The following is a 17,709-nucleotide window of genomic DNA, read 5'->3' as shown; positions in this document are numbered from 1 at the left end:
GCCACTGAGGGTTATTAGATTGCTGGTGGACCTGTAGGCGAGGTTGTTGAACAATTTACTCTGGTGGTAGTTTTGACCCATTGGATCTTGCCAATGATCCAAAGGCTTTTGCTGAGTTGAAGGTGAAGGAGTTCAAGAATGGAAGACTGTTATGTTCTATATGTTTGGGTTATTTGTTCAAGCCACTGTACAATATGAAATATAATGGAGTATTTAGATAACGTAGTTTGATCACCTTGGTGACCATGTTCCCAACAATGTTTGGGCTTATACCATACATGATATGCAAATTATTAACAAATAGACAAACTAACACCAACAAACCAAATACATTTGACAGAAAGTACATTTACTCAACTGTAAGCAAAATGAAATATTGACAAATACGAATTTATGATGTAATGCGAAATGGATTTTAATGGATTGAGGACATGTTGTGTTGCTGTAAATTGGATATTAATATTGTAATAAATTTCTGAAAAAAAAAATATTGATTTTCTTGAGTTCTACTTTGGTGATTAGAAGACCAAAGAGAAAACATGGTTACTTGGTAACCAATAAAACAACTAAATGATTGTTTTACCAGTTCGGTTGTTTGGATTTCTTCTAACATATTTGCTCCATCAAACCGTGTTACTCTTGACATCAATCAAATGTATAAATTTGATATATTTATGCAACGAGAAGCGTTCATGTATATTGTCAATGGTAAAGTAATGGTGGATGATGGTAAGCTCCCATCTTGCTGTGCAACCATTGATTCAAGATTTTCAATATACTGAGTTCGGTATGGCAACAAATTACCATATAGCCTAATATTTGGAGGTAAACCATCTTAGTTTCTTTAAAGAGAACTAGTGAGGCCTTTTATAAGATGACAATGGTGTGTTTGTGAATTGTGACATTATATATTATAAATGAACTTTAGAGCATGGTATAATGTGTTTTAGGAAATCTTTGTGGAAGAAAACACTTACATGTTATGTTGACAAATACATGTGACTAATTATTTGCCACGAAACTCTTGTATATTTTACAAAGCCTAATCACTGTTTCTTTCATGTTTATCCTGTGAGAAGCTGAATCAATGGTGTAATCCATTGCCAAATTAAAAATGGATGTTAGAGATTCTTGTTTGGTAGATAATTCCCCATTGATTAAATTCATGTCAACTACATCAAAAATCGAATGTTGTCCTACTTCAAGTACCCAGCTTCGTAGACTTGTCTGACCACAAAACATTTCTTCAATAGGCTTCTTCCTTGTGAATGTCTCTAACAATAGAATTCCAAAATTATAGACATTGGCTCTGGTAGATACTATTCCCTCCATCCCATATTCTACGCATGATAAAGTAGCATATTAGAAGTTATTAATTCCAACTGTGGTTCTAGGTTTTTCAACCAAGAGATTTGCATATCATAACAACCTTTTATGAGTCATTTTTATTTCCTATACATTGACACTAAAAATTATTTACACAGCACACCCACTACCATAAGGGCACGAGTCCTGGATAGATGATCAAAATCTACTAAATATACAATCTTCCCCTTTTGGGAAAAGTTTTCAACTTAACTGCTTTGGATATTTTACGACAAACAACTCTAATAAAGTTATTGTTGATAAGAGGAAGTAATATAATATTGTTAAGGAAATATGCACTTGAAAAGGTGGGTTCTTTGAGTATTTGAGAGTTGTAGAATTGTTGTGGAGGCCGATCTTCCTTGACCTTATACCTGCTACTAAGACTTGGCAATGGTTACAAGACAAGCTTGATTTTAGGGCATATTTGGTTAGAACAAAAAAGATTTCTAATCAACCATGGACCCTCAATTCTGATGGGGATTGTGATTCCAGAAAAGGAACGACAAGCTGGAGAGATAGCCTTTACACAGTTAATATTATTAATTTGTGATTTGTAACACTTTGTTTTGTAAACCAGTAGTGGTAGAATAAGGTGCAATTATATTTTGAAGATTTGATTGTGGAATGATATTCATTGTAAATATTGGTATGGAAAAGTAATGAATAAGCTCTGTTATTTGAAATGAAACATGATAGTTTTAACAAACTTGTTGATTTACAACCATATTTAAAGTAATGAAATTTGCGCTTACTATGGTCAAAATGATTGAATTTTTATTTCAAAATGTATTCATATAGAACACATTAGTGAAAGAATCAGCAAGACAAAGTCTATATGAGAAAGTTATGTGCCTTTGTAGTTGCGGGGTTTGAGTTGTGCTTAAACAAGTGCAACTATGTTCCTTAGATGAAAATTTTCAGTAGTTATAAGGACCATGTTTTAAGTTACTTAAACCGTATAAAGTTGTCAAGGTACCATTGTTTGAGTAATTAAAGTACATTGCTAAAATGAGTAAATTGGAGAAAATATGGACCGTGTAACTGTGTCGAGAACCAAACCATCATATAAAAGCTTAAGTCGGTCTTTGTTCTCCCAAAAACACTTTAAACACCTCCAATGCATTTTGGAGAAAAGGGAGAATGATTTTTAAAGTACTTCATCTTTGATTGAAGTAATATATAGAAAATCAAAGGGAAATACAAGGATTCATCTTTCCATTGAAGGTAAAAATCTATCCTTCTTGTAATGATTTCTTGTTTTGACAGCCGAATTAAAAGAGGGTTTATGAACCCTAATTTATACATATTCTTGTATGGTGAAATCTATGATAAATAAGAAAAATGAGAGTGTTAATTAATTGTTTACAAGGTTTAGACTTCTAAAACAAAGCATGAAATTCTTGTTATGATGAATTGGGAAGTGGTGAATTAAACCCCAATTTGGGTAAGTTGCTAGAAACTCGAAAGTAAACTTGTATTCTTACAAATTGATGTAAGCTAAAGCTTTAGTGGATAAAATTAAATATGAACCTCTAAGTTTAAGCTCAATCCATGTAAGGGCTGGAATTGTTGATGATGGTGATTTTCGAAAGTTGTGGAGTTAAATATGTATTACAAAGATAATATATTTGTATTGTTAGATTTTTATGCATAATCATGTTATGTTGTTTTAACATCCTTAGAGGCAAAAGGTAATAAAAACTACAAGGAGTAGGAACTCACACTCAAGTAAAATCCTAATATGAATAATTGTTCTTCCCTTTTAATATTTGGTATGCTACTATTATTATTGAATTAAGTGAAATAACTATGATTAACCATTATTTTTTGTATCCTTTTAGGACCAAGTAACCCTGCTAGGGTTAAAGTTGTAGCCAAGAAATAAAATAATTTTAATTTGTTAAAAAAATCATTGTGAGCCTTTGTGCCGAGAACTAGATGTCCTAATTGTTGAATATATCATGGTAAGACTTTTTATGAAGAACCGTAGTTAATAGTTCTTGAATGATCATGGTGAGCCCGTATGTGCAAGACCATTTTTTTTGTAAATGTTGAATGATTATGATGAGTATTTGTGGCTAAGAACCACATGGGTTGTATAAATTGACAGTATTTATGGAACTTGAACTACCTTGAAAGGTAGTATATAATTTTATGCATGATGGTGTTGATTTAAACTTTATGACTAATTATTTTTGATATTTATATAATGTGACAAGGTTACTGTAATGTCCTAATTTAACTAAGTTAGGAATGATGTAATATAATATGTATGAATGTATATGTTTGATAATTATGAAGCATAAAGTGTTATTAAGAACTTAATGGTTAAAAAGGACATTTTGGTTATTTGCTATAATTAATAAGTTGAAATTAGTTGAAAGTATAAATTGTGTCTTAATTTCTAAAAATAATGACTTAGTGTTAAAGAAAGAGAGGAAAGGATCTATAGATATGGTTGGAGGATAAAGAGGGGTAAAATGGGAATAAATAACATAGTTTTTGATGTTTCAGAAACCACGACATGGTGGAGGTTGTGCCACGGCGTGGGAGGCGGTGATTTTTTTTACGTAAAAATGAAAACAATGTTCTTTGACAAACCCACAACGCGGAAGGGGTATACCAAACGTGGTGAAAGTAGATTGTTAACTACTTTAGTGACGAAAACCTTTTGTGGCAGATAAAAAGTGTTGTCAAAGCTATTAAAACATGACGTAAGGCTTCGCCCATCTCCACAACGTGGTCAAGATACCACCACGGCTTGGTGACTATATCAGAAGAAAATTAAACGACCTAAATTTGTCCTTTTTCACTCCAAAACACACCACATCAGAAAATAAGTGATATTTAGCGATAATTAGGTGATTTCCTAGTTAGAGTGTCATATTGTAACATTCGAATTTCCAAGTATCATAATTCATATATTTGTTTTGAGATGAGAAGAGGTACTCGACGAGTTGACGCCTAAACTCATTGAGTAGGATCACGACTGATAACTCGGATTAATGAATGGACTCGATGAGTCGGAGAGTTAACTTGACGAGTCCGCGCTGTGGACAAAAACCCTAAATCTTTGGGCCTGTGCCCTATTTAAAGGACCTTATGGCCTTTATTGGCGGCCACACACACACTTGAGAAGCCCAAACGAACCAGAGAGCATAAAGAGTGAGGGAAAGAGCTAATTTAATCACCATTAGTGCATTCTTGCGAGAAGGAAGGAAGGGATTCAAGCTAAGCTAATTGAGGAGCTCAGATCTACTATCACTTCATTAAAGGTTGCTGTTTGAGGTATGAATCCATGCCTATTTTCGTGTATATAGCAGATCACGAATCTAGGATTTCTTTACCCCTTCTTTAGTTGGAATATGGAGCATGTGGAGTCCCATTGAGGAATAGACATTAGATCTGGACCTTGTGAGGTCCAGAGAGTCCTAATTGTTGGTGATTTTATATCACTAATGTTATTTAAGTGTAATGGGGTTAATTTGTTGATCAATGTCACTTTGACAATTATTGAACAAATTGGTATGGTGTGGAGTGCACATTTGTTTAACTTTGTCTTTGTTGAAATTGCATAAGAAATCTGGATTTTTGATAAATGTACCCAGTTTTGTGATCCGTATTCTAGACCCGGATTTAAGATTGTTTATGATCGTTTGTGGACAGTTTTAGGACATAAAACTGTCATGTGGCAGTTTTAAGACAGGAAGTTTTTTCTGTTATATGATCATATCCGAATCTGTGGTTGGTACACTTCTTCTTCATAACATCAAAACATTCTCTCTTCTGTTTTCTCTCAATTCTGAGTCTTATCCGAATAAAGATTGAGAGTACCACCCAAATACTTTAATCTGAAAGTGAAAGCCACAATTCTCAGAATTTCCAAGTTTTCTATACCCCATTTCTAACAAAGATTAAAGTATTTCTGTGATCATGACAAGTGGTTATTCTGTGAAGGAAATGACTAGTAAGTTTGAAAAACTGAACAAGTTTGAAGGGAAAGATTTTCGTAGATGGTAGAAGAAGATGAAGTTTCTCCTTACCACTCTGGAAGTGGTGTATAATCTAAGTACACCTATGCCAGTCTTATCAGAATCTATTGAAGATGAACCTTTGGAGGCAACAAGAAGAAGATCAAAGTGGGAAAATGATGATTACATATGTCGTGGTCATATTCTCAATGGTATGTCTAACTCTCTTTTTGATATCTATCAAAATTTCGAATCTGCAAAAGAAATAAGGGATTCTCTTGAATCCAAGTATATGGCTGAAGATGCTTCTAGCAAGAAGTTTCTTGTCAGTAACTTTATGGGTTACAAGATGATTGACTTCAGGCCTGTTATGGAGCAATATCATGAAATGTTAAGGATCCTGGGATAGTTCTCTCAACACAATCTGAAAATGGATGAAGCCATTGCTGTGGTTGTGATCATTGACAAATTACCCCCTTCCTGGAAGGATTTTAAACACAATCTGAAACATAGCAAAGAGGAATTGACTTTGACTTAACTTGGAAGTCATTTACATATTGAAGAGTCCTTAAGGACTCAAGAACTTGATAACAATCCCAAAGGCAAGAGTTCCTCATTTGTGAACACTATGGATGGAGAAGGATCAAAGAATCAAAAGAAGTCTAATGGAAAAAGGAAGTTTAAAGGAAAGGATGACAAATCTTCCAACAAGAAGGCTAAATTGGTGTGTTGGAATTGTAACAAGCCGGGTCACTTTAAGAAATATTGTCATTTGCGTAAAGTGAACAAGGATGGTGCAGGGCCAAGTGGATCCAAGGATCCTGAAAAGCAACAACGTCAGAATTCTGTTTTCATGCAGAAATCTAACTATATTCAGAATTATATTTCTGTGATTTCTAAAGCATTTTATGTGTAGGATGATAATGTTGCATGGTGGGTTGATTCGGGAGCAACAAGTTATGTTTGCAAAGATCAATATTGGTTCAAGGACTTTCAACCAATTGATGATGGATCTGTTGTGAAAATGGGAAATGTTGCAACTGAACCAATCAAGGGCGTAGGATCTGTTTTAATTACTTTTACTTCTGGGAAATGTTTGTGTTTGAACAATGTTTTATATGTTCCAGGGATTTGTAAGAATCTCGTGTCTGAAATTGTATTAAATAATTGTGGTTACAAACAAGTATTAGAAAGTGACAAGTATATCTTGTTAAGACATGGTTCTTTTATGGGATTTGGATATGTATGTAATGGAATGATTAGGATTAATATTAATTATCCTTCTAGTGATAATTCTGTTTGCATGGCTTCTAGTAGTACTAGCAATAATTTTCATAAATCTGAATTATGGCATGCTAGACTAGGACACATTCATTACAAGAGATTAAAAAACATGTCTAAAATGAGTTTAATTCCCACTTTTGATATGCAAAATAATGAAAAATGTAAAACATGCATTCTAACTAAAATCACTAGACAACCTTTCAAAGATGTTGTTAGGGAAAGCAAGGCGTTGGATCTTATACATAGTGATTTATGTGATTTCCATGCAACACCTTCCCTTGGAAACAAGAAGTATGTTATTACTTTTATTGATGATGCATCTATATATTGTTATATATATTTGCTACATTCTAAGGGTGAAGCACTTGATAAATTTATAATTTATAAACAACAAATTGAGCTTCATAAAAATGAATTAATAAAAGTATTGCATACTGATAAAGGTGGTGAGTATTATGATCCCGTTTATTTTGAATCAACTGGAATAATACATCAAACCACAACTCCATATACACCACAACAAAATGGTGTAGCTGAAAGGAAGAATAGGACTTTGAAAGAAATAGTTAATTCCATGTTGTCATATTCTGGTTTAAGTGAAGGGTTTTGGGGTGAGGCAATGTTAACTGCATATTACATCTTAAATAGAACTCTAAATAAAAGGAGTAAGAATATTCCTTATGAACTTTGGTGTAAAAAGGTACCAAATTTGAGTTATCTCAAAGTTTGGGGTTGTAGATTAATTGTAAGACTCACTGAACCCAAAAGGAAAACATTAGGTGAGAGAGGTATAGATTGTATCTTTATTGGATATGCTGAGCATTCCAAAGCATATAGATTCTATGTTTTAGAATCTAATGACTGTGTGTCTGTAAACATAGTGATAGAGTCAAGAGATGCTATCTTTGATGAAGAAAGATTTACATCTATACCTAGACGAAGGGACATGGTTCATCAATATTCTAGCAAGAGTACTACTCAAGTTGAAGATGTTTCTGGTGGTGCAAGTTTTGAACCTAGGAAAAGCACCAGAGCTAGAAAAGCTAAGTCTTTTGAATATGATTTTCAACTATATTTAGTTGAAGGAACAAGGAATGAGACTATTTCTCAACATCAATATTGTTTTAATATTGAAGAGGATCCAAAGACTTTCAGTGAAGCTATGGCTTCTAGGGATGTTCATTTATGGAAAGAGGCAATTCATGATGAAATTGATTCTATCATGCATAACAATACTTGGGTATTGGCTGATTTACCTCCTGGTTGCAAGGCATTAGGATGTAAATGGATATAAAGCCAAATTGGTTATCCAAGGCTTTAGACAAAAGGAAGGCATTGATTTCTTTGATACTTATGCTCCTGTTGCCAGAATTTCTACTATTAGATTATTATTAGCTCTTGCAGCTATACATAATCTTGTGATTCACCAAATGGATGTGAAAACTGCATTCTTGAATGGTGACTTGGATGAGGAAATATACATGAAACAACCTGAAGGGTTTGTGATGCCTGGAAATGAACACAAAGTGTGCAAGTTGAAGAAATCATTATGTGGTTTGAAACAAGCACCAAAACAATGGCATCAAAAGTTTGATGATGTTGTCTTGTCTAATGGTTTTGCATTAAACCAAGCTGATAAGTGTGTATATAGAAATTTTGACACTTCTGGTAAAGGAGTCATGATTTGCTTATATGTAGATGATATGTTGATTATTGGTACTGATTTAGAAGAAGTTGATAAAACCAAGAAATTTTTATCATCTAGTTTTGAAATGAAAGACATGGGGGAGGCTGAGGTAATTTTTGGTATAAGAATTAGAAAAGGAAACAATGGGATTTCGATTTCTTAATCTCATTATTTTGAGAAGATCTTGAAAAAGTTTAACTTTGAGAATTGTTCTCCTGTTAGCACTCCTATAGATCCTAGTCTTAAGCTTCTACCTAATAAAGGATCTCCAGTGTCTCAACTTGAATACCCAAGGGCTATTGGTTGTCTAATGTATGCCATGATTAGTACTAGCCTTGATATAGCATATGCTGTGGGAAGGCTTAGTAGGTATACTAGTAATCCTAGTTCACATCATTGGAAAGCTTTGAGTAGAGTATTCAAGTACTTGAAATGGACCATTAATTATGGTTTAACTTATAGTGGATATCCTTCTGTTTTAGAAGGTTATTCAGATGCCAGCTGGATTAACAACTTAGAGGATCACTCCTCTACAAGTGGTTGGGTGTTTCTTCTTGGAGGAGGTGCCATTTCTTGGGCATCTAAGAAACAGACTTGTATTACTAACTCAACCATGGAGTCTGAGTTTGTTGCATCGTCTGCTGCTGGTAAAGAAGCTGAGTGGCTAAGGAATTTGATTTATGAAATTCCATTATGGCCCAAACCGATATCTACCATTTCTATCAGATGTGATAGTGCTGCAACATTGGCTAAGGCTTATAGTCAATTGTAGAATGGAAAGTCTAGACATTTAGGTGTTAGACATAACATGATTCGTGAGCTCATCATGACTGGTGTGATATCTATGGAGTTTGTAAAAACTCAGTTGAATTTAGCCGATCATCTAACCAAAGGGTTAGCAAGAGATCTTGTGCACAAGGCGGCTGTAGGGATGGGTTTAAAGTCCAGTTGAAATCTTTTATATTGAGATACCCAATTCCCATCTAATGTAATATTAGATGTTGAATTCAATGTGGAAAGCTTGATATTTGAAGATTGGAACACATTATTATTATCGTCCCAAGTTATGTGTTCAGTACTTCAAGTTAAGGAGGTTGAATTTATATTCTTAATAGTTCTTTTGAAAAATTGCATTTGCAGGTGCAAGAATAAAAGGACTACCTACATAAGCATGAAGTTTATGTTGGAATAGTGTCTAAGGCTGTAACTATATTCGGTTGTGCATGGTCCTTTTGGGTTGCCTTCACCATAGCAACTTGAAGGATGATTTGTTAAGAGAGAGTAAATATTATAAGAAATAATATTTTGCTATTTGATTAATATAAGTCATAAATTAATTGGTATTAATTTGGTGACTTAAAGAGATTAATTAAATAAGAGGGTATAAACTGTCAATTGTTTGATAGTTAGACTTTGGACTATAAATCCATTAGGATGGACTTTGGACGGTTTCTAAGAGCTTTAGGATAGCTCAAAATAGTCCATAAGGATATCTATGGAATGGATTTGGATAGCCTTAAGAGAAGATTATCCAATTAGGGTTTAGGGTGAAACCCTTAAGGAGTCTACAAGTATAAATAGGCCCTTGGGATGTGGAATTCGGGTACAATCTTTCAGAACCTAAAGCAAGGAACCTCTGGTCGAATTCCATCCCCTCTCCTCTCTCCTAAATCATCTTGCTTGCTATTGGTGTTTGTAAGCCATTAGAGGAGTGACAATTGTGACTCTAGAAGCTCCAAGACAAGAAGATCAACAAGGAACTCAAAGGTATGATTCTAGATCTGTATTAATGTTGTTGTTTAACCTAATTAGCCATTAGAAGTCTTGGATTCAAAAGCATGTTTGATAGAAAGCCTAGATCCAAGCAATAGGGTTTTGCATGCGCACATAGGAAAGTTCTTATGGCTAAAACCCAACAGTGGTATCAGAGCCTAGATTGGTTTTCTTTAAATTGTTGCTTGAATAACTGAAACAAACCTGCAAAATTCGATTTTTTGGGTTTTGAGTCACTGACTCGTCGAGTTCCAAGGTGGACTCGTCGAGTAGGCCTGACTCGGCGAGTCCCTTTGTGCACTCGGCGAGTCCAAGCGTCAGGAAGGGCCAAATTCGGGATTTCTTTGTGTTTATCTTATCCAAACTTTCCATAAACTAATTAGATCAATATGAATCCGTTTTTTTGATAAATATAAGTGTTATCTTGATCTAGTTAAAGGTAATTATCAAATAATTAAATATTTAGTTTCTTTATATGATAATTAATTAATTGTTTTAATTATTTTTGGTAATTATCCTCAAAGAAATCAAAGATAAATCAAATAAAGATAATTAAGATATTAATTGTTAATTGAAATTATTTGTTATTTGATCCTCAATGTTTTTAAATGTTTAAAACCTACCCTATAGTTTTGAAATTTAAATTTGTGATTAAAAGCTTTAATTTAGACAACTTAAATTTCAAACCCTAGATTTTGAAAAAGTTTAAAATACAACCCTATACTTATATGATGTTATTAGAATAATATATATATGTATAACTAAATGCTAGTCTTACCGCTAGTAGGCCTCATTCACGAAGCCGATCTATAAGGTGAGTATAAGGTTGCGGCCTATAAAATGGCGCTTAATGGGTGTACACTCACACCCACCGCTTGCTTGATTGGTGGAGGGTCGTTAGCCGAACGGGTAGGATAGGGCAACCTCATCCTCTCATTAAAAGTATAATAAGAAATACGAAGTAACTAAATCTTTTTCAAATTTCCCAATCTTAGTTACTTTAGGAAAGGTGAATTGATGCAATCCCATGAAATTACACTTTGCACCTTGCTAAGATGTTAGTGGAGCGTGTGTGGTTTACCGGCACACTAATTGGTTCTAAGCGAAGGTGGCAAAGGGTGATTCATTGTTTATCATAGTTCGATGGAGCGTGTGTGGTTTACCGGCACATCGAATAGGTGATCGTAACAATGAAGGCACCATGTAAATTTGCATGGTAATTCACACCGGCTTTGTGATCCTCGGCATCCCAGTCACAAACAAGAGGGGCATATCGAGATTTAAACATGCCATTGAATAGTTCAATGAATCTCATCCGAACCTAGGAATTCTCAAAAACACTTAGGACTAAAAGTTTAAGTTTTGATGGAGAATTAGTGAATCGTCATTCACTTACCTTCAATTTATTTGCATGTTGGATTACGACATCCCTTTTCTAGTATGTAAATGTTATTGTTGGATCCTAGCCCTAATTTTTCTTATTGGGTGATAATTAGGGATTCTTGTTCTAATCTATCTTTGTCCTTTCTATAGATGTCAAACGCAAACAACGCTGCTGCTAGTTCTTTCACGTTGATGAGCCTTTGCCAAAAGGTCACCTTCGATGGAACGAACTTTGGCGAATGGATAAGATACATTCGCACCATTGCTCGCTATGAGGATAAAGAGTATGTCCTCGACGAGAAGCTCGAGAAAATCAACCCCGAAATTGCTACTCCCGCTGAAATCACCGCCTTTGAAACCCATGAGCGAGATGTAACGAAAGTACATTGCATCATGATCGCCACCATGAACTCCGAATTCCAAAAGTCCTACGAGGACATGTATCCATACGAGATGCATCAAGACTTGTTGGAGAGGTACCACCAAAACGCGAGACAAGAGCGTTACGAGATCTTCACTAACATGATTTCCGCTAAGATGGGTCACGGAGAATCTCTTACCGTGCACTTGCAAAAGATGCAAAGGTATGTTGACCGCCTTCGCAAGTTAAATGTTGACTTCGGCGAAGACTTGGCGATCGACATGGTGCTTCACTCTTTGCCTCCAATGTACAATCAATTTAGGATGACCTACCACATGAACAAAGAGGAGGTCACTCTAAGTAAGCTCCAAGGTCTCTTGAGGGTTGCTGAGAGCAATTTCAAGGACAAGTCTGTTGCACCAACTCCCAATCCGTCTGCTGCTCCTATCTTGGCTATTGGTCAAGGGAAGGGAAAGAAGAGGAAAGCTTCTTCAAATAACTATCGAAAGGTGAAAGCCCGAGATGGTTCCTCTTCTAGTGGGACAAAAGTTGATCCCTCTAAGCCCTGCTCTAACCCGAAGGAGGCAGAGTGCCACCACTGCCACAAGATAGGACATTGGAAGCGAAGCTGCCCGGACTACCTGCAAGCCATCAAGGAAGGAAAGATCAAGCCATCTTTCGCAGGTATATATGCAATAAAATCTAACGATTCTAATCATGCTATTTCTTGGGTTCTCGACACCGGTTGTGGTTATCACATTTGTTCTAATGTGCAGGGACTAAGAAGAAGTAGGGATGTGGAGCAAGGAAGAATCAATCTAATCATGGGGAACAGAAGATCGTCGCCTGTGACCAAGATTGGAGTGTATTCTTTGGTGCTTAAGAATAGTTTAGGTTTAGATTTGAACAATTGTTGCTATTCGCCAGAAATGGCTAAAAACATCATTTCATTTCATGGTTTATATAGACAAGGTTTTAGATTTTCTTTTAATAATGAGAATGGTTCTATTTTGGCTTATCTAAATGGTGTCTTTTATTTTGAAGCTATACCATGTAATGGAATATATGAAACTGTTATGATTGTTGATAACTTAGGAAATGATGTTTTGAATATTGATTCTTCCACTAGTATGGATAAAGCATCCTTGTGGCATTGTCGTCTTGGACATGTCAACAAGAAACGCATAGCCCAACTCCAAAAGGATGGAGTGTTGGAGTCATTCGACCTTAGGGAAGATGACACATGCGAATCTTGTTTACTTGGAAAGATGACTAAATCACCCTTCACGAGTACTTGTGAAAGGGGTGAGGGACTATTAGACCTAATACATACCGATGTATGTGGACCTTTTAGATCAACCACGAAGGATGGGAACCGCTTCTATGTGACCTTTACCGATGATTATAGTAGATATGGGTATATCTATTTAATCAAGCAAAAGTCAGAAACCTTTGAAAAGTTCAAAGAGTTCAAGAGTGAAGTGGAGAATCAATTGGGCAGGAAAATCAAGATGCTTCGATCCGATCGAGGAGGAGAGTACCTAAGTCTTGAATTCCACGATTATCTCAAGGAGTGTGGAATAGTTTCACAATTGACGCCTCCTAGGACACCGCAATTGAATGGTGTGGCAGAAAGGCGTAATCGAACCTTATTGGATATGGTTCGCTCTATGATGAGTCGTGCTTCACTACCTATCTTCTTTTGGGGGTATGCCTTAGAGACTGCCGCCCATATCCTTAACCGAGTCCCTACCAAGAAGGTTACCAAAACACCTCACGAGATGTGGACGGGGAAAGCTTCCTCGTTGGCACATGTCAAGGTTTGGGGTTGCGAGGCTTTCGTAAGACGAGATACTCACGACAAGCTTGAACCTCGAAGTGAGCGATGTATTTTCATCGGCTACCCGCAAACTTCCTTTGGATATCTCTTCTATAGACCGAAAGATAATGTTATCTTTGTTGCGAGGAGAGGAGTTTTCCGAGAGCGAGAACTCATAAGCCAAGGAGACAGTGGGAGGCAAATCGAACTTGAAGAGATTCAAGAATCGATAGATGAAGGAACCTCCACCGCTGGCGTTCAACCCGAGGAGGAAACTCCGGTTGAACCGATTGACGAATCCTTACCTCTTAGACGTTCCGATAGATTTAGAGTTCAACCCCAGTTTTATGGTTTTCATATTACTACCGAAGGGGACACGTATATTAGTGATGGTACACTAGTAAATCTTGATGAACCTAATAGCTATAAGGAAGCCATGGCAGGCCCGGAGTCTGCGAAATGGAAAGAGGCGATGGATAGCGAGATCCAATCCATGTACGATAACCAAGTTTGGAATTTGGTTGATTACGTGCCCGAACGTAAGACCGTAGGGTGCAAGTGGATCTTCAAGAAGAAGACCGATGTGGATGGGAACGTACACACATACAAAGCGCGATTGGTTGCGAAGGGCTCAAACTCCCGGAGTTGACTATGATGAGACCTTCCCGCCAGTTGCGAAGATTAAATCTATTAGAGTGATGCTAGCAATTGCCGCATTTCATGATTATGAGATTTGGCAAATGGATGTCAAGACCGCTTTCCTTAACGGAAAGTTGGCTGAGGATGTTTACATGGCTCAGCCAGAGGGGTTTGTGGATCCGAAGCATCCGAATAGAGTGTGTAAGCTTGAGAAGTCCATTTATGGACTTAAGCAAGCGTCTCGCAGATGGAATCTTTGCTTCGATGAGAAAGTCAAAGAGTTTGGATTTGTACGAAGCGAAGACGAATCTTGTGTATATGTCAAAGCCAGTGGGAGTGTAGTAAGCTTCCTCATTCTATATGTCGATGACATATTACTCATAGGAAACGACATCCCGACTCTGCAGGAGGTTAAGTCCTGGCTCGGGAAGTGCTTCGCTATGAAGGACCTCGGAGAGGCTTCTTACATTTTGGGAATAAGGATAGTAACAGAAAGAAGTAAGAGACTAATTGGACTTAGTCAGAATACTTACTTGGAGAAGGTACTAAAACGTTTTAGTATGGAAAACTCAAAGAAGGGAGAACTACCGATACAAGGAAATGCCAAGTTGAGTAAGACTCAAAGTCCGAGTACCGAAGCCGAGATAGCAGAAATGAGCCGAGTACCATACGCTTCCGCAGTTGGCTCAATCATGTATGCTATGACTTGTACTCGCCCTGATGTAGCCTTCGCTTTGAGCATGGTTAGCAGATATCAAGGGAATCCTGACAAAGCACATTGGATTGCGGTGAAGAACATCCTTAAGTACCTTCGGAGAACGAAAGAATGGTTCTTAGTCCTTGGAGGGAGTGATGACTTGAAGGTGCGAGGGTATAGTGACGCCAGCTTTCAAACCGACAGGGACAACTATCGTTCGCAGTCGGGCTGGGTCTTTACCCTAAATGGAGGAGCAGTGACATGGAAAAGTTCCAAGCAGGAAACCGTAGCTGATTCAACATGCGAATCAGAGTACATCGCAGCGAGCGAAGCGTCGAAGGAGGCAATATGGCTGAAGAACTTCATCGGTGATCTTGGAGTTGTGCCGGCCATAAAGGAGCCCATGGAGATTTTCTGTGATAACGAAGGTGCGGTTGCCTTGACCAAGGAACCGAGGGATCATGGTAGATCTCGACATATCGACAGAAAATATCACTTCATTAGACATCGTGTAGAAGAAGGACAACTCGTAGTGAAGAGGATATCATCAGAAGATAACCCAGCAGATCCGCTTACGAAGGGACTGAGTAGGGTTAAGCACTTACAGCATGCTAGGAGTATTGGGCTGAAGGATGATATTAGCATGGATTAGATAGTATTAGAAACGTATAATAGATAAATGTAATTAACATTTGATGATTAAATAAAGAAGTTTTATTTATGAGTAAAGTTACTATCACATGTTAGTTGTTTAACTATTGTTTCACTTTGCATGTTTTGACTTCCAGAATAATTGAGTTTATTAGGAATAATCGAATTATTCAAATGGTCCACAATCGTTCATATGTTGGGAGTAGATATGAATGAAGATTGTCGTGAATTGGTGTGTAGAGTGTCTAAATGGTCTTAGACATAGCAAGAGTTGCTGCAACGTTCATGAGTGCTTACGAACTAGTTTTGAGCATTGGAATAAACCCACGCTTGCTGGAATCACCTTATGGAATACGATATAAAAGGTGATCGCGAGACGATAATATCATATGGTCTTAAAACCTAGATATATGGTTTATTATTTGTTAATTGATTGTGCATTGATAATGCGAAAACGCATCAGTAACTTGATGTTATAAAACGCATTGTTGTGTATAGTTGGTTAATGAATAAGTAAATGCATATAAGTCGAAGTTTATCTGTAAATTTTATCCTAAGAGGGTAGGAGAGATATCTTGGCCACTCGATGATTTGATTTGACTTATGTGCCGGGCCCGGTCAGAACTGAATTGATGTGTTCGATTAAGTTCTATGTCAAATAAATCGAAGATCGAGAAATTTAAATGCTATGACTAACCATTCCATAGGATTGTCAGCATGATATCTAACAGAGGACTGTACGATCCCTTATCTAAAGGACAAGATTGATTAGATCAGAGTTGACAGCATCTTTGAGAGCTACGATTGCAAACCGTATTGTACTTGTATAGTTACTAGACTTATCCAAGTGGGAGACTGTTGGAATAGTGTCTAAGGCTGTAACTATATTCGGTTGTGCATGGTCCTTTTGGGTTGCCTTCACCATAGCAACTTGAAGGATGATTTGTTAAGAGAGAGTAAATATTATAAGAAATAATATTTTGCTATTTGATTAATATAAGTCATAAATTAATTGGTATTAATTTGGTGACTTAAAGAGATTAATTAAATAAGAGGGTATAAACTGTCAATTGTTTGATAGTTAGACTTTGGACTATAAATCCATTAGGATGGACTTTGGACGGTTTCTAAGAGCTTTAGGATAGCTCAAAATAGTCCATAAGGATATCTATGGAATGGATTTGGATAGCCTTAAGAGAAGATTATCCAATTAGGGTTTAGGGTGAAACCCTTAAGGAGTCTACAAGTATAAATAGGCCCTTGGGATGTGGAATTCGGGTACAATCTTTCAGAACCTAAAGCAAGGAACCTCTGGTCGAATTCCATCCCCTCTCCTCTCTCCTAAATCATCTTGCTTGCTATTGGTGTTTGTAAGCCATTAGAGGAGTGACAATTGTGACTCTAGAAGCTCCAAGACAAGAAGATCAACAAGGAACTCAAAGGTATGATTCTAGATCTGTATTAATGTTGTTGTTTAACCTAATTAGCCATTAGAAGTCTTGGATTCAAAAGCATGTTTGATAGAAAGCCTAGATCCAAGCAATAGGGTTTTGCATGCGCACATAGGAAAGTTCTTATGGCTAAAACCCAACAGTGGTATCAGAGCCTAGATTGGTTTTCTTTAAATTGTTGCTTGAATAACTGAAACAAACCTGCAAAATTCGATTTTTTGGGTTTTGAGTCACTGACTCGTCGAGTTCCAAGGTGGACTCGTCGAGTAGGCCTGACTCGGCGAGTCCCTTTGTGCACTCGGCGAGTCCAAGCGTCAGGAAGGGCCAAATTCGGGATTTCTTTGTGTTTATCTTATCCAAACTTTCCATAAACTAATTAGATCAATATGAATCCGTTTTTTTGATAAATATAAGTGTTATCTTGATCTAGTTAAAGGTAATTATCAAATAATTAAATATTTAGTTTCTTTATATGATAATTAATTAATTGTTTTAATTATTTTTGGTAATTATCCTCAAAGAAATCAAAGATAAATCAAATAAAGATAATTAAGATATTAATTGTTAATTGAAATTATTTGTTATTTGATCCTCAATGTTTTTAAATGTTTAAAACCTACCCTAT

General features: G+C 36.4%; 1 pseudogene; it reads right to left on the bottom strand.

Moving 5' to 3' along the window:
- Window positions 1-937: 937 nt before the first annotated feature.
- Window positions 938-17,709, bottom strand: part of LOC145006828 (uncharacterized) — a 42,141-nt pseudogene continuing 25,369 nt past the window's right edge.

Source organism: Lactuca saligna, chromosome 7, assembly GCF_052625555.1.
Source record: "Lactuca saligna cultivar CGN05327 chromosome 7, ASM5262555v1, whole genome shotgun sequence".
Classification (NCBI taxonomy): domain Eukaryota; kingdom Viridiplantae; phylum Streptophyta; class Magnoliopsida; order Asterales; family Asteraceae; genus Lactuca; species Lactuca saligna.
Note: the sequence above shows the minus strand (reverse complement) of the source record. Positions and strands in the feature narration are given on the sequence as shown.